Source organism: Octopus sinensis, linkage group LG23 (assembly GCF_006345805.1).
Source record: "Octopus sinensis linkage group LG23, ASM634580v1, whole genome shotgun sequence".
NCBI lineage: Eukaryota > Metazoa > Mollusca > Cephalopoda > Octopoda > Octopodidae > Octopus > Octopus sinensis.
In genome coordinates, this window is record NC_043019.1 from 29,566,343 (window position 1) to 29,591,732 (window position 25,390).

The 25,390-nt window shown below is 36.0% G+C and overlaps 1 protein-coding gene and 1 long non-coding RNA gene across 9 annotated transcripts in view; one reads left to right on the forward strand and one right to left on the reverse strand.

The window, feature by feature from the left end:
• Positions 1 to 25,390, reverse strand: part of LOC115223434 (tight junction protein ZO-1) — an 832,981-nt gene that overhangs the window by 718,657 nt on the left and 88,934 nt on the right. The gene's annotated exons all lie outside the window — the stretch shown is intronic.
• On the forward strand, positions 14,045 to 24,109 carry LOC118767628. Its single transcript, XR_005003549.1, has 3 exons — positions 14,045 to 14,128; positions 19,935 to 19,937; positions 24,096 to 24,109. It is a non-coding gene; the product is annotated as an uncharacterized LOC118767628 (long non-coding RNA).

The following is a 25,390-nucleotide window of genomic DNA, read 5'->3' on the forward strand; positions in this document are numbered from 1 at the left end:
TATTCATACATATATACATCCATACATATATATTCATAAATATATAAACACATACACACATATATACACATATTTGCACATATATATATGTGCATATATAAACACCTGCCAGATCTCCATATATATTGACATATCCATATATAAAATACACACAGACACACATATATATATATATATACATATAAATTTACATATAAATGAAAATGTATATAAATATATATGTATATTTATGCATATACACAAACATAAATACATATACAGAGGCATATATACACACAGACAAATATATCTTTATATTTTGACAAGCTTAAAAAAAACTTCCTATAAATTTCTTATTTGTGTAGAGCTATCAAAATTTCTTGTAAAAACCAATAAAACTGAAAACGAGGTGCACTTGTGAAATGATATATAAATCAAGGTATAGCTATCTTGTTGAGAAAATTGTTTCACATCTATGTGGATTTAGGTTCAAGGCATCTTGGGTAAGCATTTTCTCTCATAGTTTTGGATTGATCTATTTAAAAAGAATTTAGTAAATGGACACCTTATGAAAGCCCATGAGGTACCCATGTTCATGTGCATATGCACACAAACACACTTGCCTTTCCTTTTGAAATGTATTGAAAATATGTGCTCTACAGCAGCAGTCCATAACCTTTTATTTTTTGCACCATGGAGCAGTTTCATGCAAGACAATTATTACTTGAACTGTGGACCACGGACATAATAAAACACATTAACCCTTTAGCATTTAAACCAGCCATATCCAGCCCAGATAGTCTACCTGTTTTATGTTGAAACTGGCCAGATACAGCCTCTCACACCTACCCTACAATGTCATTCTAAAACTAAACAATCACATCTTCAAAATCTTGAAGCTACAAGACACTACATGATCTTTTTTTTTTAAATGTGGATAAATATGCATTACATTTGATAAATTAATCTGAATGCAAAAGGGTTTAGGGTCGTAATACATAATTTAATTAATAAATAATAATTAAGAGCAACAGAAGCAGTATTAATACAAAAAAGTAATATTTATCCCCACTTAAAAGTGGCTGTTATATTAGAACACAGAATACTGTGAAGGTTTCCATGAGAGAAACTCTCATATGGACAAGTGGTGCACATTAGCACTTGTGTTTATATAGCCAACAGCAGTAGTAATGGCAGTTGATTATCTCCCATTAGCGATATAAACAAGAGTGCCTATATGCACCACAAACCCATATGAGAGGTTTTCTCACAGTATCTATTACAGTATTTTATGTTCTATCACAATATCCACTTTTAGTTGAGGATAAATAACTTAATTATTATACATATAATACATATATTAAGCAAAAAACACTCTCTAGATTGTGTTAGTAAATACAAGAGAAATAAAATTTTAAAATGTATTCCTTCTGTGCGGCCCAGTACCAAATGAATCATAGCCCAATATTGGCCTGTGACCTTGTAGTTGGGGATCCCTTCTCTACAGAATTCCTCACATAGAAGATTAATGAAAGCAATCCTCCTTATATTATCATTGTCATCCTTTAATGTCTGCTACCTATTTTGACATGGGTTGGACAGTTTGACCAGAGCTGCACCAAGTTCCAGTCTGATTTGGCTTGGCTTCTATGGATGGATGCTCTTCCTAATGCCAACCACTTAACAGAGTGTGTTGAATGCTTTTTATGTGGCAATGGCATAGGTGCTTTTACAAGCTGGACAAAAATAAATACACAAACTCATGCTGTGCAAATCTATCCTTCAAAGCTTTAAATTCCAGTAGCAATGTATTCACCAATCACAACTGTCCTATAAAGAGGTAGCAATACATGCCACCATCGCTTCATCTTGAAGATGCGACAATGAAGATCTAGAAATGTTAATAGATTTAGGAACTTTATTTACTGTTCCAAACCAACAAAAAGATACCATACAAAAGATATAATGTCAGATATAATGAGTCGGACAAGACTTCAGTGCAGTCTGATACCAAGTCCTCTTCAATTATAAGAGCCAGCCATGGTTATTTCTTTTGAACTCAAGATATGAAGAAATATTTTCTTTTTTTAGATTATTGAAATCTAAAGTGAATAAACCTATAAATAACAGCATGTAAATATTGAGTTAAAAAAACCCTTTGAATAGAAAAGGTCAAAGTCTGCCCATAGGACACGAACCTGCATCCGCTGTAAATATGACATCCTTTAAATTTTACAATCCAAATGTTTTTAACCAACTATATACACATTTATAACTTTATTTGCTTGAAGATGCACCATTCAAAAAATTTTTTTTAATTATTTCACATCCTCTTGAAGTTTATAAACTCTTAAGACATTAAAAACGAAGAAATATAACTAAAAGCTAAATATTGGTTTCAAATTTTGGCATCAGGCCAGCAGTTTTAGGGTCAGTGGGGTCTAGTTGATTACATTGACCCCACTACTCAACTAGTACTTATTTTATTAACCCTGAAAGTACGAAAAGCAGAGTCAACCTTGGTGGAATTTGAACTTAGAACTCAGGACATGCAAAATGCTGCTAAGTATTTTGCCAGCATGCTAATGAATCTGCCAGCTCACCACCTTAACTAAAAGCCAAATATTAATATCAAATATAGATGCAAAGCCAGATTTTTTTGTGGTGGGGGGGTGTAGTTTAGGCATAGTTGAAGTAATTGGTTTAATTAACTCAGTAATTCACCGATACATATTTTATTATGGCTGGAGAGATGAAAGCTGACCTCATCTATGCTACTATATTTCAGAAAAGGGAAAGCATGGCTGGAATGCTTTTAATCAATAAGGTCTACTCATTTAGACCTTAGCTAAGGCTGAATTAACAATGACTGAACCAACTCTATCTACCATTTAAAAAAAAATTTTTTTTTTCTGACTGCAGCATGTGCTTTGAAGGAGATTTGGTCACTATTTCTAATAGATTGAGCCAGCAGTCAAACTTCCCACTCCACCTTATTATTCTTCTTATTCTTTTTAATAATTTAATATGGAGGGAGGAGCAGTTCCTATGGTTTTTGCACAACAGTGTGAGGCTTAACCCTTTAATGCTCAGATTACTCTGCTAAATGCAATGTTTATTCATTCGTGTATATATCTCTTCTATTTCTTACTTGTTTCAGTCATTGGACAGTGGCCATGCTGAGGCACTGCCTTAAAGAATTTTAATCAAATTAATCACCCCCAGAACTTTCTTAAGACTGGTAATTATTCTATCGGTCATTTTTGTCGAACCACTAAGTTAGAGATATGAAAACACCTTTGGTGATATACTATGCTTGAAAAGACCGGTCAAGCCAAATGAAATCATAGTCATGACTGATGCTGGTGTCATGTAACTGGCACTCATGCTGGTGGTGTGTAAAGAGCACCTTTCGTGTGTTGGGTCTCATGGAGGCAAAGTGGCTGAGTTCCTTTCAAGCATCGGGCCTCACAGAGGTGAGTTCCTTTTGAGCAGTGGGCCTCATGGAGCCAAAATGGCTAAGTTCCTTTTGAGTGTTGGGCCTCACGGAGACAATGACCGAGACCTTTGGCATTATTTTGTGCTTCAGAAGACCCACCAAGCCAAGCAAAATTATAGTCGTGTCATGCTGGTGGCACACAAAACACCCATTAAATTCTTGGAGTGGTTGGCATTAGGAAGGGCATCTAGCCATAGAAACTATACCAAATCAGACTGGCATCTGGTGCAGTCTTCCAGCTTGCCAGCCCTGGTCAAACCATCCAACCCATGCCAGCATGGACAACGGATGTTAAATGATGATGACGATATATAATGCAGAACCACTTTGCAGACTGCAATAGTCAATAAAATAAAATTTTTAATTTCATTTTGTTCATTCTCAGTGGTCTGGTACCAAATAATCTGCAGCTTGATACTCATCTGTGGCCTAGAGGTTGAGGAGCCCTGAAGAAGAGAATTCTTCATTTACTTGGGTTTCCCTTTGTAATTTATGAAATTTTTGGAGATGTGGCTGCTATTTCTAGGAGATTCAGCAACCACACAGAAACTTCCCTGTTGATTTGTCATTGGCTCATTGTGTGGTTAGGGGCAGAGAAAGGTAGAACTGTTGTTAACTGAAAATACATATAATTGCCACATTTATTATATGGCATCTATCATTATTAACGCAGGTACTACCTGTTAGATCTCTGCAATTAAGCCAAAGCTAACAAGCCCGATTTATATCAAGATGAGATGGATGTTGAAGAAGACTTGTTGGATTTTAGCCAGCTGCTTAAAGTGTGTATGTGGAGTAGGTTGGCCTTGCCAAGTTGTAAAAATATCTCCAGCAGCAAAAATAGGGGTTTGTTTGCACTATTAATTGCTTCCTTCTCCTCTTCCTAAGTATTAGGAATGTGGCTGCAGCAGCAATTTGAATTTTGGGGGAGAGGGGAGGGCTGCTAGCATGATTTTTAGGTCCACTTAGCAACATATGTCAACATACCATATATATATATATATAACATAGAAGAAAAATGAGTTCATTGCTGAGTGTAAGTCAAAACGAATTGTGTGTGTGTGTGTGTGTGTGTGTGTATAATACATACTCACACACATTTTCATGTGTGTATGTGCATGTGTATTTAGGCATAAGCATGGCTGTGTGATAAGATGTTTGCTTCCCAGCCATGTGGTTCCAGGGTGAGTCCTTGTGCAAGTGTCTTCTACCATTGCTGTAAGGCAAACCAAAGTCTTATGAATGGAAACTGAAAGAAGCCTGTCATATCTGTGTGTGTGTGTGCATGTGAGTGTGTGCATGTGCATGCGAGTGTGTGTGTGTGCATGCGAGTGTGTGTGTGTGTGCATGCAAGTGTGTGTGTGTGTGCATGCGAGTGTGAGTGTGTGCATGCGAGTGTGTGTGTGTGTGTGCATGTATGTGCTTGCACACACGCATGCATGCATTAAAGTTTCCTTGACTTGACATTACATGACAGTTGTAAAAATGAGCATTGCCATCATACCAGCAGTGTGGATCATTTCCAATATTCTGTGAGAACATGTCTGGCCATGTGGAAAACATTACCTCGGTCAGAAACAGGTAAAGGTTGGCATCAACAAGGGAATCTGATCATAGAAAACCTGCCACAGTAAAAAGTCTGACCCATCAACCCCAGTACTTGACTAGTACTTTATGTTATCAACCCTGAAAGGATGGAAGGTAAAGTCACCTTTGATGGCGTTTCAACTCAGAATGTAAAGCTGCAAGAAATGCTACTAAGCATTTTTGTCTCGTGTGCTAAAAATTCTGCCAGCTTCCTACCTTTTCCATAATAATAACGGTTTCAAATTTAGGCACACAGCCAGCAACTTTTGGATAAGGGATAAGTTAGTTACACTAACCCCAGCATTCTTCCAACCCTGAGAGGATGAAAGGCAAAGTTGACCTCAGTGGCATTTGAACTCAGCAAATAAAGCCAGAAAGTAGTGCCACTAAGCATTTTCTCCAGAATGATAATAATATTTCTTCCAGTTCACTGCCCTCATGATGATGATGATAATGATAATAGTAATGAAAGATAAAAAAAATATATTAAGTTTTAATGACATTTCGAGTTTGTACACATTAAAAAACTGTTTACATACCAACTCATAACTTAGATAAGCTATCTATACAGATTAAAATCAAAAAACGAAAAAATTGTCAAGTTAACAATGAATGAGTTTAAAGTTTAAGAGAGTTGGGAGAAAACTACAATAATTATATCAGCTTCACTGAATAAATTTGTCCACACAGTAGATTTACTGCCGGTAAACCCAGTCTTTCAATACAAGATTACAACAAGAGAACAATTGCTTAAGTAGTAAAGTATTGGCTATTATGATTATCAAATTAATAATATACAATGACCTATCACTACAGCAAAATTACATTTAACCCTTGTGATACCAACCTGTAGGAAACCAATCAGCTCCACTGGTTCTATTATACAAATTGTCTCGTTTTAAAGGTATTCAGATATAAATTAAAATATTTCATGGAGACTTTATGCAAGAATCTTTTCAGAGTTATGCTTGTTTAACGGGTAGGAGTGGCTGTGTGGTAAGTAGCTTGCTTACGAACCACATGGTTCCAGGTTCAGTCCCACTGCGTGGCACCTTGGGCAAGTGTCTTCTACTATAGCCTCGAGCTGACCAAAGCCTTGTGACCGGATTTGGTAGACGGAAACTGAAAGAAGCCCGTCGTATATACGTATACATATATATGTGTATGTTTGTGTGTCTGTGTTTGTCCCCCCCCAACATCGCTTGACAACTGATGCTGGTGTGTTTATGTCCCCGGAGCACCGCCTTTAGTCGAGCAAATCGACCCCGGGACTTATTCTTTGTAAGCCTAGTACTTATTCTATCGGTCTCTTTTGCCGAACTGCTAAGTGACGGGGACGTAAACACACCAGCATCGGTTGTCAAACAATGCTAGGGGGGGACAAACACAGACACACAAACACATACACACACACATATATATTTATACATATACACGACAGGCTTCTTTCAGTTTCTGTCTACCAAATCCACTCACAAGGCATTGGTCGGCCCGGGGCTATAGCAGAAGACACTTGCCCAAGATGCCATTGAACCTGGAACCATGTGGTTGGTTAGCAAGCTACTTACCACACAGCCACTCCTGCGCCAGTACTTCATATTTTTTTTCTTGTAAAGCCTGGTATTTATTTTATTGGTCCCTTTTGTTGAACCACTAATTTATGGGGATGTAAACATACCAACACCAGTAGCTCAGCAGTGGTGTGATATGGACACACACACATGTATACAATGGATTTCTTCCAGTTTCCCTCTACCAAATCCACACACAAGGCCTTAGTTGCCCAAGGTGTCATGCAGTGGAATTGGACCCAGGACCATGTGGTTGAGATGTAAACTTCTTAACAGACAGCCAAACCAGCACCATGTGTGTGTGTGTGTGTGTGTGTGTGTGTGTGTGTGTGTGTGTGTGTGTATTTGTATGTGCCTGTGTTGAAGAATATAGAGAGAGAGGACAAAAGGGAATAAGCTTTGTTAACAAAAAGGTCAGCAGCTAGAATGTCAATGTAGAGGGGAGAGAGAGAAAGAAAGAGAAAGAGACTCTGTGTGTGTGTGTGTCAGAAGAACAGAGTGAGAGGGAAAAGTGAGAAAGTAGAGACTAAACCTTATGATATACTTAGATGAGAAGGCTAAATCACATTAATGATGAACAGAATAATATAGTTCTCAACTATTGATGAAAAATTCATTAAAAAAATTCATGTCAACAATGATAGAAGTTTCAACCTCAATAGTGTTGGTGTGAGATGAGTAAAATCAGAGAGAGAGAGGTATGTTGAGGTTAGATGTCTACAATATAAATGAAAGACAGCCAAATAATTTTTGGTGATTAAAGGAGTATGATGAATGAAGAGATAAACATTTGAGCCAGAGTAATTGGAGGGCTTTTGTTGTTGTTGAAGGTTTTGTCCAGGTGAGATAAATGATTGAAAAAAAAAGGTTAGAATACAGAGAGTAGCCCTCAACATAAGAGATGGAGTAGATATAGGAAATGAGAAATTTGTGTTTTAGGAAGAAATAGGCATGGGTTTTGTAGCTAATGTTGTTGTTGGCCTGGACCAAACAGATTTATGATCACAGGTTCTCCAGTCATGACCATCTCATACATCCAAGACTATATTATCCAATGTGGACTTCTTTTTTAAGACAGCATGGAGTGCTTTGATGGATATCCAACAGCTATTTTTAACAGGTAGAGTAACCATATAATTGCTTCCTCATCTCATGTTAGTAGCTTCTTGTGCTGATGTTTAACTCTAGATGAATCTTGATCAAACTGTTCCATCTACGGTCACTCTATCATATTTTAAGACAATGTATTCAACGATATTATCCAAAATGTGTGCTTAAAGTGTTAAGGTAATATTTGAGGGGAATTTGGCTACTTTTTCTAGCATTTCCCATAATCTAGTAAGATACTTCCTCATTGGCTTGAGTGACCTTTGTGTTAAAAGGACATGTTGAATTGATAATGAGATAGAAGAGGAAAGTTTGGGATATATAGAAATAAATATCCTACCAAAATGAGCAAGAATAAGCCTACAGATAAGACCTATGTGCTACAGCAGATAAGGCCTGCGTGTTACCAAGTTCATTCAATATGATATTTATTCTATCATTTTTGCCTCTGCAGAACCACATGCATAGCATCGTGATAAAGAATTCCTATTCACAATCACATAGTTGTGTGTTTGATCCTTCAGTTTAGCACCTTGGGTACATGTCATTCACCTACTATAAGCCCATCACAGAATTATGCATTTTGTCTAGTGGGCACCATGGAAATTCCTCAGAACGAAAAAGCTTAAGAGAAGCTATTTAAGTGAGGAAGGATGATTTGCATTTTTATTTCTCTTAGTTATTTCGCTTCCAGTCACAGTAATATATAATTTTAAAATTTCCTTCCGCTAAGCACTTTATATTTTTCACTTTCTCTCTACCTCTTCAACAAACTTTTTAACCATGTAATTCCCCTCTTCATGCCTATAACATCTCTCTGTTTCTCTTCACCTCTCACTTCCACTAACCACAAGAGTAACAGCATAATGCATTGGCTGGCTATCTTCTCTCTCTCACCTTCGCATTCCCTCTTCCTCTCTCTCACTCCACCTCCTGGTGCTCCTCTCTAACAAACTAAAGCGTAAACTGTGAACAAACAGGTAGAAGACAAATATTATGGATTTTACGGAGATGTACTTGCATAGCAAGTGACCTGATCTGAGATCATGTGCTGGAACGAAAACAATTGCAGTGTGGAAAGTGTTTATAGGCCATTTAAGAAACACAAAAACTATTAGATTCATTTCAACATTTAAATTTAATTTGCCAAAATATTTTCGTCACTTTGAGACCGCAACCTGTTCTCTGACAAATATCCATGCTGTTTATTATGGATTTTGTTAAAAAAATACTTTTCAGTATCAACACACCACCACTATCATCATCACTATAGTTTTCAGTAACAAGGCTCATTTCAGTTCAGCTGTTTGTTTAAATCTTTTTCTGCTTGTTGATGTATCTCTACTCTGACAATACAAATACTATCTGCCTCTCTCTCTCTCTCTCAATGTAACTGCCTCCTCTGTCCATTTCTCTCTATCTGCCTTTCTTTAACCTCACCACCAGGACATCACTCTCTGCTAAATATTGTATCCTAAACATCTCTTTACCTTTCCCTACCCTGCATATTGCGCATCGCTAACACTTCTCTCTCCCTCTTTGCCCCTCCCTTCAGCTAACTACATGATGCATTTGGCTTTATTATACATATTTTGCTACTTCTTCCTCACTTCTTTCTCTCTACTCACATTCCTCCCCTCTCTAACTAACTAATGGGTGAACGAACAAGCAGATTATTATGTAGATACATAAAAGTTAATGAATGCTCCAAGTTGTAGGCCACAATTTACACACACAAACACAGACACATGCACGCATGCACACAGACACACATATATACATAAACAGGTGTGTCTATGCGGTTCAGAAGCTTGCTTCCCAATTATATGGCCTCAACTTCAACTTCACTGTACAGCACTGCTATAGCCCCAAACTGATCAAAGCCTTAAAAGTGGATTTGATAGATGGAAACTGAAAGAAGTCATTATGTGTGTGTGTGTGGACACATACAATTGTCTTGTGTTTGCATATACATATAATTGTCTTGAGATCACATCATACAAGCAATGTTGTTCCTTTCCACACGCAATAGATAATGCAATAGGACGAACAGACAGAATCATTAGCATGCCCGGCGAAATGCTTAACGGTATTTCGTCTGCTGTTACGTTCTGAGTTCAAATTCTGCCAAGGTCGACTTTGCCTTTCATCCTTTTGCGGTCGATTAAATAAGTACCAGTTACGCACTGGGGTTGATGTAATCAACTTAATCCCTTTGTCTGTCCTTGTTTGTCCTCTCTATGTCCTCTTAATCCCTTTGTCTGTCCTTGTTTGTCCTCTCTATTGTCCCCGTGGACAATAAAAACATATACAATGTAATGTTCATTTTCAGTCTTCTGAAATATTGTATCCTAAACATCTCTTTACTTTTCCCTTCCCTGCATATTGCACATCGCTAACACTTCTCTCTCCCTCTTTTCTCTCACTTCAGCTAACTACATGTTTGGCCTTGGAAAATATTATTTTGCTTGGAACGAAGAGGTTAGTAGAATGAAGGGTATCTGGTTATAGAAAATTTGCCTTAATAAATTCCATCTGACCCTTCTCCCCTGCCATCATGGAAAAGTGGACACCAAATGATGGTGATGATATGTATAACGTATATAATTTCATATTAGATGCATATATGACTGTGTTTATATATGAGGGCTACTGAAAAGTTCCTGGCTTTCAGTAAAAGAAAAAACAAGAGGGTCAGTTAATTATGATTTTAACATATTCCCCTCTCAGATTCACACACTTACTGCAGTGGTCCTTCAGTTTTTCTAAGCCCTGTAAAACAACTCAGAAGGTTGCGCCTCCAACCAGGCCTTTTGCAATACCCTTAAAGCCAGGAACTTTTCAGCATCATTTAATGTTTTGACTGGGCTGGCATGCTGTGCCAGACTCAAGTCTGATTTGGCATGGTTTTCTACGGCTGGATGCCCTTCCTAATGCCAACCTCTCCGAGAGTGTAATGGGTGTTTTTATGTGCCACCAGTATGGGTGCCATTTGCGTGACACCGGTATCTGCCATGACTGCGATTTTGTTTGGCTTGATGGCTCTTCTTCTCAAGTACGACATAATGCCAAAGGTCTTGGTCATTGCCTCTGTAAGGCGCAACAATCAAAAGGAACTCAGCCACCTTGCCCCCATATATATATATGTGTGTGTGTGTGACCATGTACAACCCATCTGAGTGTGGAAAAGTGGATGTTAAATAATAATAATGATGATATATATAAAAAGCCATAAATACATCGCATATGAAATTATATACATACACAACATTTTATCTTTAATTTTCTTCATCTCAAAAGAACATAATTACAACATACTATAGTGTACTACGTCTGAAATTTCATGAGGTAAAAAGAGACCATCATATAAAATATATTGAATTTCAAAATTAAAAGAAAAAAACGTTTTTCCTTTGTTTTTTTAAAGTAGCTAATTTCATGCATCACACAACACATTTTAAAATCTTTAATAAGTCTACCATTACAAAAATTATATTCGTTATTGCATTTTCATTAGGACTCTCTTGATATTATGCATAACCTAAGCTTTACCACCTCATATATCAAAAATGACATCTATTTAATGCTGATGATATAACTAGGAAGTTAATATTGATCTCGGCTTTTGTAAAGTACGATTCTTTACGTTTAGAATTATAAATTCTATGACAAAGACAAAGAACATAGAAATAAAAAAAAAAAAGTTATTTATTTAAAACACATTTCAAGATATATATATATATAATATATATATATATATATATATATATATAACATGCATTGTATATACGTGTGGGTATGTAGACCTATATACTTGTACATAAGCGTGTGTTTATGTATGTATATATATATATATAATATATATATATATATAATATATATATATATATATACACACACGCATCTAATATATATATATATATATAATGTAGATAGATACATGCTTATATATATGGCGTCCTGTACTTACATATATTTATTTATATATGCATGTATATATACATGTAGATGTAGGTATGTACATATATGTTTGTATGTATGCATATATTTTTAATTATCACATATATATATATATATATATGTATATATACATGCATATGTGTGTGTGTGTGTGTGTGTATATACACATGCATTATATATATATATATGTGCATCTAGGCAGCTGAACACATTTGTGATGATAAACAAATGAAAATGTAAATAATTGTATAATACACACATGCATACACACAGACACGCACACAAACACATAGGCATCTTTAAATAGAGCTTATATTTTCATGAATGCACATTTACAGGTGAATGTCTGCAGGCAATGCGACACTCGACACATTTCAAGTGGGTGGGGGATAGAATAGCACTTAAATAGCAGTGAGTTGGTAAATAGTCAAAAATTCACAGCATAACCAATATTTCTAGAATGTTTACTCTTGCTCCAGTTGGAAAAGTTGCTTAAGAAGGAAAAAAAAAAAACCCAAAAAGACAGCAAAATGAAACAAAACAGACAAAAAAGTATTAACACTGACACAATGTTAATACTACATAATTTTGTACTAGTATTTAGTTTAAGTAACATTATTAATGCTTTTGATACCAGCCTGGCTGAGACTGCCTTTGTATCTATGATCTGAATCTTCTCATTTTAACTCTTTAGCATTCAGATTACTCTGTCAAATGTATTGCTTATTTATTCACATTGTTTTGAGAATTGGTCACAATTACCTTGTAGCTTCAAGATTTCAATGGTGCATTTGTATATTTTTAGAATGACATTGTAGGGTATACGTGAGTAGTCGGATCTAGTCAGTTTTCAACATAAAACAGGTAGAATATTTGGGCTACGTATGGTCAGATTAAATGCTAAGGGTTAAAGAATGATTGAGAGAAAATTATCCAGGTTTTATTTATATATAAATACTTTCATATATATGAACACAACATACCTAGTTTTTTTTTTTTTAACTAGGTATACTGTCTCCCTGCATACTTTATGATAATGAAGGTGGTGTTGATGATAATGACAAGCAGAGCAGCCACTATCAAATAATCAAACACTTGGACAAGCCCAGCAAGTTTTAAGTAGGAAGTGGCAGGACAATTACATCGATTCTAGTACTTGACTGGTACTTATTTTATCAAGCCAAAAGGAGGAAAAGCTAAATCAACCTTGGCAAAATTTGGACTCAAAATGTAAAGAGTCAGAAGAAATGTTGATAAGCAACAAAATGAAAAAAAGGCAGAACACAGCTCAAAGTGTTTGCTAAGTAAAGTGACAACTCCTGATATGTTTCAGTCCTATCAAGCCTTCACAGCAAAGAAACAGACTCAACTGAATTTGCTAGCTCATTTTTAAAGTATTCATATTTAAAATATGAATCATCTTGATGCAAAAATATTTATTAAAAATTACACTTCAAACTTCATAAACAAAGTTTTAGTTATTTTAATAAGAAAGCATTACTTAGAGCAAGGGACACCAAACTATGGCCTGTGGGCCGGATCTGGTTCCCAAGGTCAGTTCATCTGGCCCACCACCACTCTGTACCTTTAGTGTAAGTACCTGCATTTGCCTCTGGCATGGCATTAGTGTTTGGAACAACTTAAGTCTCTCTCTCTTTTTTTTCTTTCTCTTTTACTTGTTTCAGTCATTTGACTGCGGCCATGCTAGAGCACCGCCTTTAGTCGAGCAAATCAACCCGGAACTTATTCTTTGTAAGCCCAGTACTTATTCTATCAGTCTCTTTTGCCGAACCGCTAACTGGCGGGGACGTAAACACACCACCATCGGTTGTCAAGCAATGCTAGGGGGACAAACACCGGTGCCCCAGCATGGCCACAGCTCATGAGCTGAAACTAGTATCAATCAATCAATATACGACAGGCTTCCTTCAGTTTCCGTCTACCAAATTCACTCATAAGGCATTGGTCGGCCCAAGGCTATAGCAGAAGACACTTGCCCAAGATGCCACGCAGTGGGACTGAACCCGGAACTATGTGGTTGGTAAGCAAGCTACTTACCACACAGCCACTCTGCCACACAGCCACTCTGTGAGCAAACATTTTCAAAAATGAAGTATGTGAAGTCAGCACATCAAACGAGGTTGACTAATGAACATTTGGAAGCAATTCTCTTGGTTGGATGCAGCAATTCCAAAGAAAATATTGATGATATCTTAAAAAGCTAAACACCAGCTTCACAAATCTCACAAACTGTTTTTGCTTCTTAGTTTGTGAGATTCAGATATGTTTGCAGACATGGGTGTGATATAACTATCTTATTGCTAATGTCGCCTTCTTTGGTAACTTGTTTGTAAATAAATATGTTGGTTGTCTTTATTTTTTGTGTATTCACTGTATTGTATTGAACAAAATGGTTATGCGGCCTGTGTTCACCATTCTCTCAGTTATCTGGTCTGCAATGGAAAAGATTTGGCGACCTCTGACTTAGAGGACTAAACCTCAATGACAAAACTCCTAGTTTTATATTTATTTCTTTATTGCCCACAAGGGGCTAAACATAGAGGGGACAAACAAGGACAGACAAAGGGATTAAGTCGATTACATCGACCCCAGTGCATAACTGGTACTTTATTTATTGACCCTGAAAGGATGAAAGGCAAAGTCGACCTCGGCGGAATTTGAACTCAGAACATAATGGCAGACGAAATACCGCTAAGCATTTTGCCTGGCGCGCTAACGTTTCTGCCAGCTCACCACCTAGTTTTATATTGTGAGTGCTGGTATATAGCTGGTGCATGCTTAAAAAAAACTGATGTCTTGGACCGCTGCATGGTTCTCTTCTAGACTCCCAGAAGGGGACACGTCTCAGTAAGAAACCACAATCTGCAAGAGGAGTATGAAATCCCTATCAGCATCAAGTATCAGCTAATGACAGGTCAAGGCCTAGGTGGGGATTCCAGTCAAAGTAAAGTATTTTACTGAACATTTCCAAATGTTCAATTATTTTTGAAATTAACTAGCACACATGGGCAGTGATGTATATCATTACAAACAGCGATGAGATGATTACAAAACTGTGTAAAGAAACAAGAAATGTAAGTATCTATATTCATGTATAACTGGTTCATCAACTCATTTCACATTTTCATCATATCAAACTGCCTAAGACCAGTTTTGTTTCCATGATACAAAAGTCTCTCAATTTGAAGTGGTCACATTTAAAAGTAAAACCTCTTCTATCATAATTTCAATGAACTCATTAAATATTTTTGTACTAATAATTAATATTAAGAATATTTTTTTCCTTCTCTACTGATTCAACAGCTTTTCTTTATTTAATTAATTGCTTAGTCCAGTGTTTCCAATGACAGCAGAGTAGAAATAACCTGACACAATAAGACAACTTCCAATAATCTCATATTACTATTGGCACAGGCATAGCTGTGTGGTTAAGAAGCTTTTTTGCAACCACATGGTTTCAGGTTCAGTCCAACTTTGTGGCATATTCAGCAAGAGTCCCCTATTATACCCTAGGTTGAACAAAGCCTTGTGAATGGATTTTGGTATCTATATTCATGTATAACTGGTTCATCAACTCATTTCACATTTTCATCATATCAAACTGCCTAAGACCAGTTTTTTTTCCATGATACAAAAGTCTCTCAATTTGAAGTGGTCACATTTAAAAGTAAAACCTCTTCTATCATAATTCAATGAACTCATTAAATATTTTTGTACTAATAATTATATTAAGAATATTTTTTTCCTTCTCTACTGATTCAACAGCTTTTCTTTATTTAATTAATTGCTTAGTCCAGTGTTTCCAATGACAGCAGAGTAGAAATAACCTGACACAATAAGACAACTTCCAATAATCTCATATTACTATTGGCACAGGCATAGCTGTGTGGTTAAGAAGCTTTCTTTGCAACCACATGGTTTCAGGTTCAGTCCAACTTTGTGGCATATTCAGCAAGAGTCCCCTATTATAACCCTAGGTTGAACAAAGCCTTGTGAATGGATTTTGGTATCTATATTCATGTATAACTGGTTCATCAACTCATTTCACATTTTCATCATATCAAACTGCCTAAGACCAGTTTTGTTTCCATGATACAAAAGTCTCTCAATTTGAAGTGGTCACATTTAAAAGTAAAACCTCTTCTATCATAATTTCAATGAACTCATTAAATATTTTTGTACTAATAATTAATATTAAGAATATTTTTTTCCTTCTCTACTGATTCAACAGCTTTTCTTATTTAATTAATTGCTTAGTCCAGTGTTTCCAATGACAGCAGAGTAGAAATAACCTGACACAATAAGACAACTTCCAATAATCTCATATTACTATTGGCACAGGCATAGCTGTGTGGTTAAGAAGCTTTCTTTGCAACCACATGGTTTCAGGTTCAGTCCATCAGTCCAACTTTGTGGCATATTCAGCAAGAGTCCCCTATTATAACCCTAGGTTGAACAAAGCCTTGTGAATGGATTTTGGTTATAATAGGGGACTCTTGCTGAATATGCCACAAAGTTATTTTTGAAATTAACTAGCACACATGGGCAGTGATGTATATCATTACAAACAGCGATGAGATGATTACAAAACTGTGTAAAGAAACAAGAAATGTAAGTATCTATATTCATGTATAACTGGTTCATCAACTCATTTCACATTTCACAGAGAGGCACTTGTGATAAGTATTAGAAATGGATTGGACAAATTGCCATGATCAATAAAATATAGGCACAAGTGCAGCTGTGTGGTAAGAAGTTTGCTTCTCAACTACAGAGTTCAATCCCACTGTGGTGTTCGTGGCACTTTTTAATGTCTTACATGACTAGTGCAGGTATAGGAGGATATGATCTTCAAACTAGAGCAGATCCAGTTAAAGTTACCTTTGGACTAAGCGATAGAGCTGGTGGTAAGCTGGGTAATGGATTAAGATTAACTTCGAAGAACAGGTGATAGTGCTGGTGAAAAACTGTAAACTGAGCAACAGATTAAATCTACCACCCAAGAACATAAATAGCCCTTTCCTTCGACAACCCTCACAGTTTCCAGTGACCAAAATTCACTCACAAGGCTTTATTCGAATCAAGGCTATGACTGTAACCAAGTGTTCAAGGCACCTCACTGTAGAATTAGATCCAGAAGCTCCTAATACTTCTTCACAAAACAACCATGCCTGCACCCATATCAAAGCAAACTAGCTATGATAAAAATCTAGATCAGAGGTTAAGCTTATCAATCAGGTTTACTACTATAAAAAGGTTGAAATAAAGCAGAGAGGCACTTGTGATTAGTCTCTACCAGTTATCATGATTTATGTTCAAAGTAGACACATCAAGAGTGCTTTTACAGATGTTCATTTATTTACAAGTATTTAGTCTGATATAAGAGAATTGTTCTTGTTGTATAAATATGTTTAAGTATATGTCAAGACAAAATCTTCCTGAAGCTCATCAAAAATAGCTTACAGTTCACCTGAAAGCACCTCTCTTTTTTTACTCTTTTAACACTTTCAGTTATTAGACTGTAGTAATACTAGAGTACAGCCTTCAAGAGCACCAGTTAATTATAATCAACCCCAGTATCTATTTGAGCTTGATACTCATTTTGTCTGCCTCTGTCCAATCTCTTAACTATGATGGCATAGAACTTGACACACACACACACACACACACACTACTCCCACCCAGTTTCTCTCAACAAAGTTATCCCAAAGCTACAGCAAAAAGACATTTGCTTAAGTTGTTGAGCAGTGGAATAAAACCAGAACCGTCATAGTTGTGAAGCAAGCTTTTTAGGTATACATTGTGTCTGGGCTTTACAGGGTTGAAATTTAAATTCAAATCTAAGAATGAAACATTATTGCTTATAAGATATCTTTATGTTTTATCTTTTACTTGTTTTACTTGTTTCAGACATAGGACTGCAGCCTTGAAGGGTTTTAGTGGAGCAAATCAACCCTATTACTTGTTTTTTTTTTTTTTTTTAAGTCTGAAATTTATTCTATCGCTCTCTTCTGTCAAACCACCAAGTCATGGGGACATAAACAAACCAACACCAGTTGACAATGAGTAGATTGTGTAGAGGCAAACACAAAGATGCATGCACACACACACACCTATCATCATCATTTAACGTCCACTTTCCATGCTGGCATGGATTAGCTAGTTTGGCTGGAACTGGTAAGCTGGAGAGCTGCACTAGGTTCCAGTCTGATTTGGCACACACGCAGGCTCCTGGTTTGCCAAATGCACTCACAAGGCATAAATACATACAATGGGTTTCTTTAAGTTTCTTTCTACCAAAATCCATTCACAAGGCTTTGTTCAACCTAGGGTTATAATAGGGGACTCTTGCTGAATATGCCACAAAGTTGGACTGAACCTGAAACCATGTGGTTGCAAAGAAAGCTTCTTAACCACACAGCTATGCCTGTGCCAATAGTAATATGAGATTATTGGAAGTTGTCTTATTGTGTCAGGTTATTTCACTAAATCTCTCATCATTCTTGATCATTTTGAAAAGAAGCATTGAAATTGAAGTAAGACAGCTGAGAGAAAATACAAAGCATGTACTTTCAAGCACAAAACAAAGTGCACAAGATTTTGGAGGGTTGCTTGCAGTACATAAACAAAAGAGCAGTGCCTAGCTTGAATTGTTCTCAAACTTGAAGAATAGTACGAAGCTGGAAAATGGTACATTCCAAATTGTTGAATTCTTTATGCAGCTTTGGACATGTTCCAAATGCCTAGGTGTACCTATGATCAAGAAACCAGAGATCAATTCAAAAGAAAACCAAGCATTGTCATACCTTTTCAGTATTGAGAAATGCTTTCAACATACTGAAAAATCATTGTTTAACATCAGCTTTCCATACTTGCATAGGTCAAATAATTTATCAAGGTAGATTTTCTACAGCTGGATACTCTTCCTGTTGCCAACCCTCACCTGCTTTCCCTGTGGCCAGATATGATTTTCACTGGAGACTGGAAACAAACAGCATCATTTGTGTGTTGGTGATGCTTCTTTATAACCATGGGTTCGAGACAAAGGTACACACACACATGCACATAATAGCCTTCTTTTGGTTTCTGTCACAAAGATTTGGTCAACCCAGGGCTTCAGAAGACACTTGCCCAAGGTGCCACGCTGTAGAACTGAACCTGAAACTATTAGGTGGGGAAGCAAACTCCTTACCACACAGACAGCCACACCTGATCTTATGTACACAAAAAATAAAAATTCATTTTGAGTCTCATGGTACAAGACATTTTGAAAATTAAAATCATAACACAGTGTAACAGTTTCACAACTATATTCCACTACCATCTCCCCACAAAAATGTGAAGCAACTCTTTAATGGAAATAGCCAGTCTGAAGATAGTGAGAAAAATAACAAATAAATCTAAACAGAAATAAACATCACGGCAAGTTTAATTCAGAATGTCTAGAAGGAAAATGGAATCTCACACATCCTAGAAAAATTCAATTAAACAACTTTAAGAGAGAGAAAAAAAAACTTCATGCGATTTTCTTTAAAATTATCCACATGGGTGCAAGCATAGCTACATGGTTAAAAAGTTTACTTTGCAGCCACATGGTTCCATGTTTAATCTCAATGTGCAGCACCTTGGGCAAGTATCTTCTACTATAGCCTTGGGTTGACCAATACTGCATGAGCGGCAGATAAAAAAACTGTACTGAAGCCTGTCTCGTGCATACACATGTTATGTGTTTATGTGTGCTTACACTGGTTCAGAATAAAATATTATCTCATGTACTTTTTACAGGTGCATGAGTGGCTGTGTGGTAAGTAGCTTGTTTACCAACCACATGGTTCCGGGTTCAGTCCCACTGCATGGCACCTTGGGCAAGTGTCTTCTACTATAGCCTCGGGCCGACCAAAGCCTTGTGAGTGGATTTGGTAGACGGAAACTGAAAGAAGCCCATCGTATATATGTATATATATATATATATATATATATATAATATATATATATATATATATATATATATATGTGTGTGTGTGTGTGGTGTGTGTGTGTGTTGTGTGTGTGTGTGTTCGTGTGTCTGTGTTTGTCCCCCTATCATTGCTTGACAACCGATGCTGGTGTGTTTATGTCCCCGTTACTTAGCGGTTCGGCAAAAGAGACCGATAGAATAAGTACTGGGCTTCCAAAAGAATAAGTCCTGGGGTCGAGTTGCTCGATTAAAGGCGGTGCTCCAGCATGGCCGCAGTCAAATGATTGAAACAAGTAAAAGAGTAAAAGAGTATTCTTGCAGTTTGACCAACAAGGATCAATAAGATACGTATCAAAACTGATAAATACTAACATCAAAATGATTAACTAAAGTGACTCTAGTATGGCCACAGTCCAATAATTGAAAGCAGTAAAATAATAACAGAATTTAATAAAATTATGTCAAGAGAAACAGAAAGAAAACAAAATCACTGGAGCAAAGAAAAAAAACTAAAAAGAGCCATTAAGATTAGTATTTTGCTAACTAACAATAGAAAACATTTCATCACTGTTTTCTTGTTAAAAGGCTACAAAGAATAAAACAGTATGACTATTTAGATTTTCGTTAGTAGCAAGTGTTTTATTAGCTAAATTACTATATATAGATTGTGAATCAGTACAAACTAATAACATAACACTTAGTGGCAGAAGATAAAAATAACAGAAAATGGAATTCAAGCAGTTTGAACTACAGAAGAGATTTAATTCAACTTTAGCCAAATAGTTATGTTGTTAATGAATAAAGCACATGTACAACACACACACAAACACACACACACACACAGATAGATAGAAAAGAATAAAATAGAATAGAACAGAAGAAAAACTGAATAAATAGTTAGTTATTCGACACAAACCAAGAGAATTTACATGAACATGAAGCCAAAGAATATAAAAATGAAAGACATAAATGAAAAAAAAAATGAGAATATTTGTAAAATAAACATGAAAGTTTACTTAGATTTACACTTTCTTCTAACATCATAAAGCTTTCCATGTTCTGCTTTTTTTTGTTTATTTTGCATATTTTATTTTATTAAATACTTTAGTCACTAATGTATGACGCTTTTGACAGTGAAAGTAGTGCACAGCTACTGCTTATCATGCAACCAAAGAATGGTTGCTTAAAGTAAAAAAATTTTTTTTTTATTACTTTTGGTCATTAGACTGCAGTTATGCTGGGGCTCCACCTTGAACAAGGTTTTAAGTCAGACGAATTGAACCCAGGACTTATTTTTCGTTTTTTAAGCCTGGTACTTATTCTATTGGTTTCTTTTGCCAAACTGCTAAGTTACAGGGACAGAAATACACCAATACCAATTGTGTGGTAGTGGTAGAGGAGGAGACACACACACATATATATACATACAATGGGCTTCTTCGAGCTTCCATCTTTCAAATCCACTAGCAAGTCTTTGGTCAGCTTGGGGCTATAATGGAACATTTACTTTTGATTTGAGAAATGCAGGGAATAATTAACGAGTTAGACCAAGTGAATGACAAGAGAGAGGGGTTTTCATGAAAGACCAAATATGCTTGACTATCACTATGACCTGGCGTTGCCGGGTCTAGTGCTAGTCCAATATAAAAAAAGTTAAACATTTAAATCAGTTATTTTTTCTTAACAACTGGATAAAAATTACATTTAACCCCTTAGCATTTAAACTGGCCATATCCAGCCAAAATTTTCCATTTGCTTTATGTTCAAAACTAACCAGGCCCTCATACCTATAATGTTATTCTACATTAAACAATCACCATCATCGAAATCTCAAGCATATGGGATAATGCATGATTAATTCAAAACAATGTGAATCAATAAGCATTAAGTTTGATAGAATAACCTGAACACCAAAGGGTCAAGTCAAATGATCCGACAATATTATTTATTTTATAGGTGTGGGCATGTCTGTGAGGCTGAGAAGCTTCCTTTTCAACATAAATACTCAGTCCCACTGCATGACAACTTGAGCAAGTGTCTACTACAGCATATACATACATACATGTGTGTGTGTGTGTGTGTGTGTGTGTAACCATGTTGTGACATCATGTTATGGTTGTAAATAAGCATCACCATCAAAGAAGTGTGTGTTCATTTCCAGTCTTCCATGGAAAACAAATCTGGCCATGGAGAAATGTCTTGCTTGGAAACAGGTGAGGGTTGGTGACAAGAAGGGCATCCAGCTGTAGAAAACTGCCTCAACAAATTCTGTCTGACCTATACAAGCATGGAAAACTTTTTACTCTTTTACTTGTTTCAGTCATGTAACTGTGGCCATGCTGGAGCACCGCCTTTAGTCGATCAAATCGACCCAAGGACATATTCTTTGTAAGCCTAGTACTTATTTTATCGGTGTCTTTTTTGCCGAACCGCTAAGTTACGGGGACGTAAACACACCAGCATCGGTTGTCAAGCGATGTTGGGAGGACAAATACAGACACACAAACACGCACATACATATATATATATATATATATATACATATATACGACAGGCTTTTTTCAGTTTCTGTCTACCAAATCCACTCACAAGGCTTTGGTTGGCCCGAGGCTATAGTAGAAGACACTTGCCCAAGGTGCCACGCAGTGGGACTGAACCCGGAACCATGTGGTTCGTAAGCAAGCTACTTACCACACAGCCACTCCTACGAAAAGTAGACATTATATGATGATGATTACATTGGTCAAATACAAGAGGTTGCTTTAATCACTTAGAGTCATCCCACAAATCTTGTGGCCTGATACCAACTGATACCAGAAATCAAAATTCAAGAGGAATGAAAGAATTGGTAGTGTGGTGAACAAAATAGCTTTATCTTTTATTTCTTATTTGTTTCAGTCATTGTCTGCGACCATGCTGGGGCACTGCCTGGAAGGGTTTTAGTTGAACTAATCAACCCCAGTATTTATGAATTTTAAAATCTGCTATTTATTTTATCAGTCTCTTTTGTCACACTGCTTACATTATAGGATATAAACAAACCAACATTGGTTGCCAAATGGTGGATGGCAGACAGACAGACAGACACACAAACACGATATGTTCCTTTCAGTTTCCATCTACCCAATCCACTCACATGTCTTTTGGTCAGCTCACAGCTATAGTAGAAGACACCTGCCAAAAGTATCAAACGGGTATTGAACCCGAAACTATGTGGTTAGAAAGCAAACAGCATGCAGCCATACCTAGCAGTATTTAGTTACAGCTTTTACACACTGATTTCAATATTCACCAAGGTCGACATTTAACTTCAATCCTTCTCGTGTCAAAAAAGTTAAGTAACAGTCAAAAACTGAGACATTAATGTAAATAATGCCCACCCCCACCCCCTCACAATGAGCGGCTTTGTGCCTCTGTTAGCAATCAATATTCAACTGCATTTGGAAAGCTCATACAAATTCTAAAATGAAAGCAATTGTTAAATAGCTATCATTTACAGATTGACAACAAAACAGCATTGAAATACACACAGATCATCTTACATTTAACAGCCACTTTACCATGTTTATACATTACATATATAGACATTATCTATACACACACATGCATATACACATGCATATATATATACATACATACATACATACATACATACATACATACATGCCGGTGATTTACTCATCATCTAGTTATACGTTTTGTATAACTTCTCCATTATTACATTATATAAATACACACATACATAAATAAATATATATATATATAATGTACACATACATAGATATACACACACACATATATATATACACACACATACAAACAGATACACACATATATATATATACACATACATATACATGTACACATATATATACACACACACACATACATATATATACACACATACATATATACACACACATATATATATATATACACACATATACATATATATACATATGCATGTGTGTGTGTGTGCGCACATACATACAAATATATGCACACTCACATTAAAGCAGTTTTATTCAACTGCTGATTATCAAGAAAAAAAAGTTTTCTTCTAAAAATTCTCTACAGATATATATATATGCATGTGTGTGTTTATATTATACATACATAACGAGCAAAATGCTACATCCACATCCAATAGCAATCAATTCAGTGTACTTCTTTGCAAGAAATGTATTTGAGATCATGCTATAAATAAAATAACTAATACATATGCTGATTCATGATCGATGACATTTGAATAGGCAGAGAAAAATAGTGGCAAAGATGGATGGGTCTAAATGAGAAACCAATCATTACACAATCAATTATTACTTTTACTAGCAGCATCGCCCGGCGTTGCTCGGGTTTGTTTCGACCCTTTAGAATTGGAATTTTTCAAAAGTAAAAATTTTGCATTATGTAGCTTGTTATTCTCTTTAAGTGAACATTTTTCTGGTTGAAATACACCGAAAGATGTCGACACAGCAGTCAAAAAAATCGTAAAAAATAGGGATTTTCATAGAAAAAAAGCACCTTTTTGATGTAAATAATTTTTTGTCTTAACATGGTCCGATTTGAATTTTACCTTCTACGGAATGAAGAGCAAGCCTTCTTCTATCATACTCTCAATTTTAGTCAACTTGTGCTGCAGGGTCTCGGAGGAGATAGTGTTAGTTGAAGGCTACCAAACCTGCCACACGCAGATAATAAGCTTTATATATATACTAGCAGTACCGCCCGGCGTTGCTCGGGTTTGTTTCGACCCTTTAGAATTGGAATTTTTGAAAAGTAAAAATTTTGCATTATGTAGCTTGTTATTCTCTTTAAGTGAACATTTTTCTGGTTGAAATACACAGAAAGATGTTGACACAGCAGTAAAAAAATCGTAAAAAATAGGTATTTTCATAGAAAAAAAGCACCTTTTTGATGTAAATAATTTTTGGTCTTAACATGGTCCGATTTGAATTTTCTATCATACTCTCAATTTTGGTCAACTTGTGCTGCAGGGTCTCGGAGGAGATAGTGTTAGTTGAAGTCTACCAAACCTGCCACACGCACACAACTTCAGCTTTATATATATACTAGCAGTATCGCCTGGCATTGCTTGGGTTTGTTTCGACCCACTGGAATTGGAATTTTTGAAAAGTAAAAAATTTGCATTATGTAGCTTGTTATTCTCTTTAAGTGAACATTTTTCTAGTTGAAATACACTGAAAAATGGCAACACACAGTAGTCAAAAAAATCATAAAAAATAGGGGTTTTCATAGATAAAAAAAGCACCTTTTTTTTTTATTAATTTTTGTCTTAACATGGTCCGATTTGAATTTTATCTTCTATGGAATGAAGAGCAAGCCTTCTTCTATCATACTCTCAATTTTGGTCAACTTGTGCGGCAGGGTCTCGAAGGAGATAGTGTTAGTTGAAGGCTACCAAACCTGCCGCACACAGACAATCAGCTTTATATATATACTAGCAGTATCGCCCGGCATTGCTCGGGTTTGTTTCGACCCTTTAGAATTAGAATTTTTGAAAAGTAAAAATTTTGCATTATGTAGCTTGTTATTCTCTTTAAGTGAGCATTTTTCTAGTTGAAATACACTGAAAAATGGCAACACAGCAGTCAAAAATTTCATAAAAAATAGGGATTTTCATAGAAAAAAAAACACCTTTTTGAAGTAAATAACTTTTTGTCTTAACATGGTCCGATTTGAATTTTA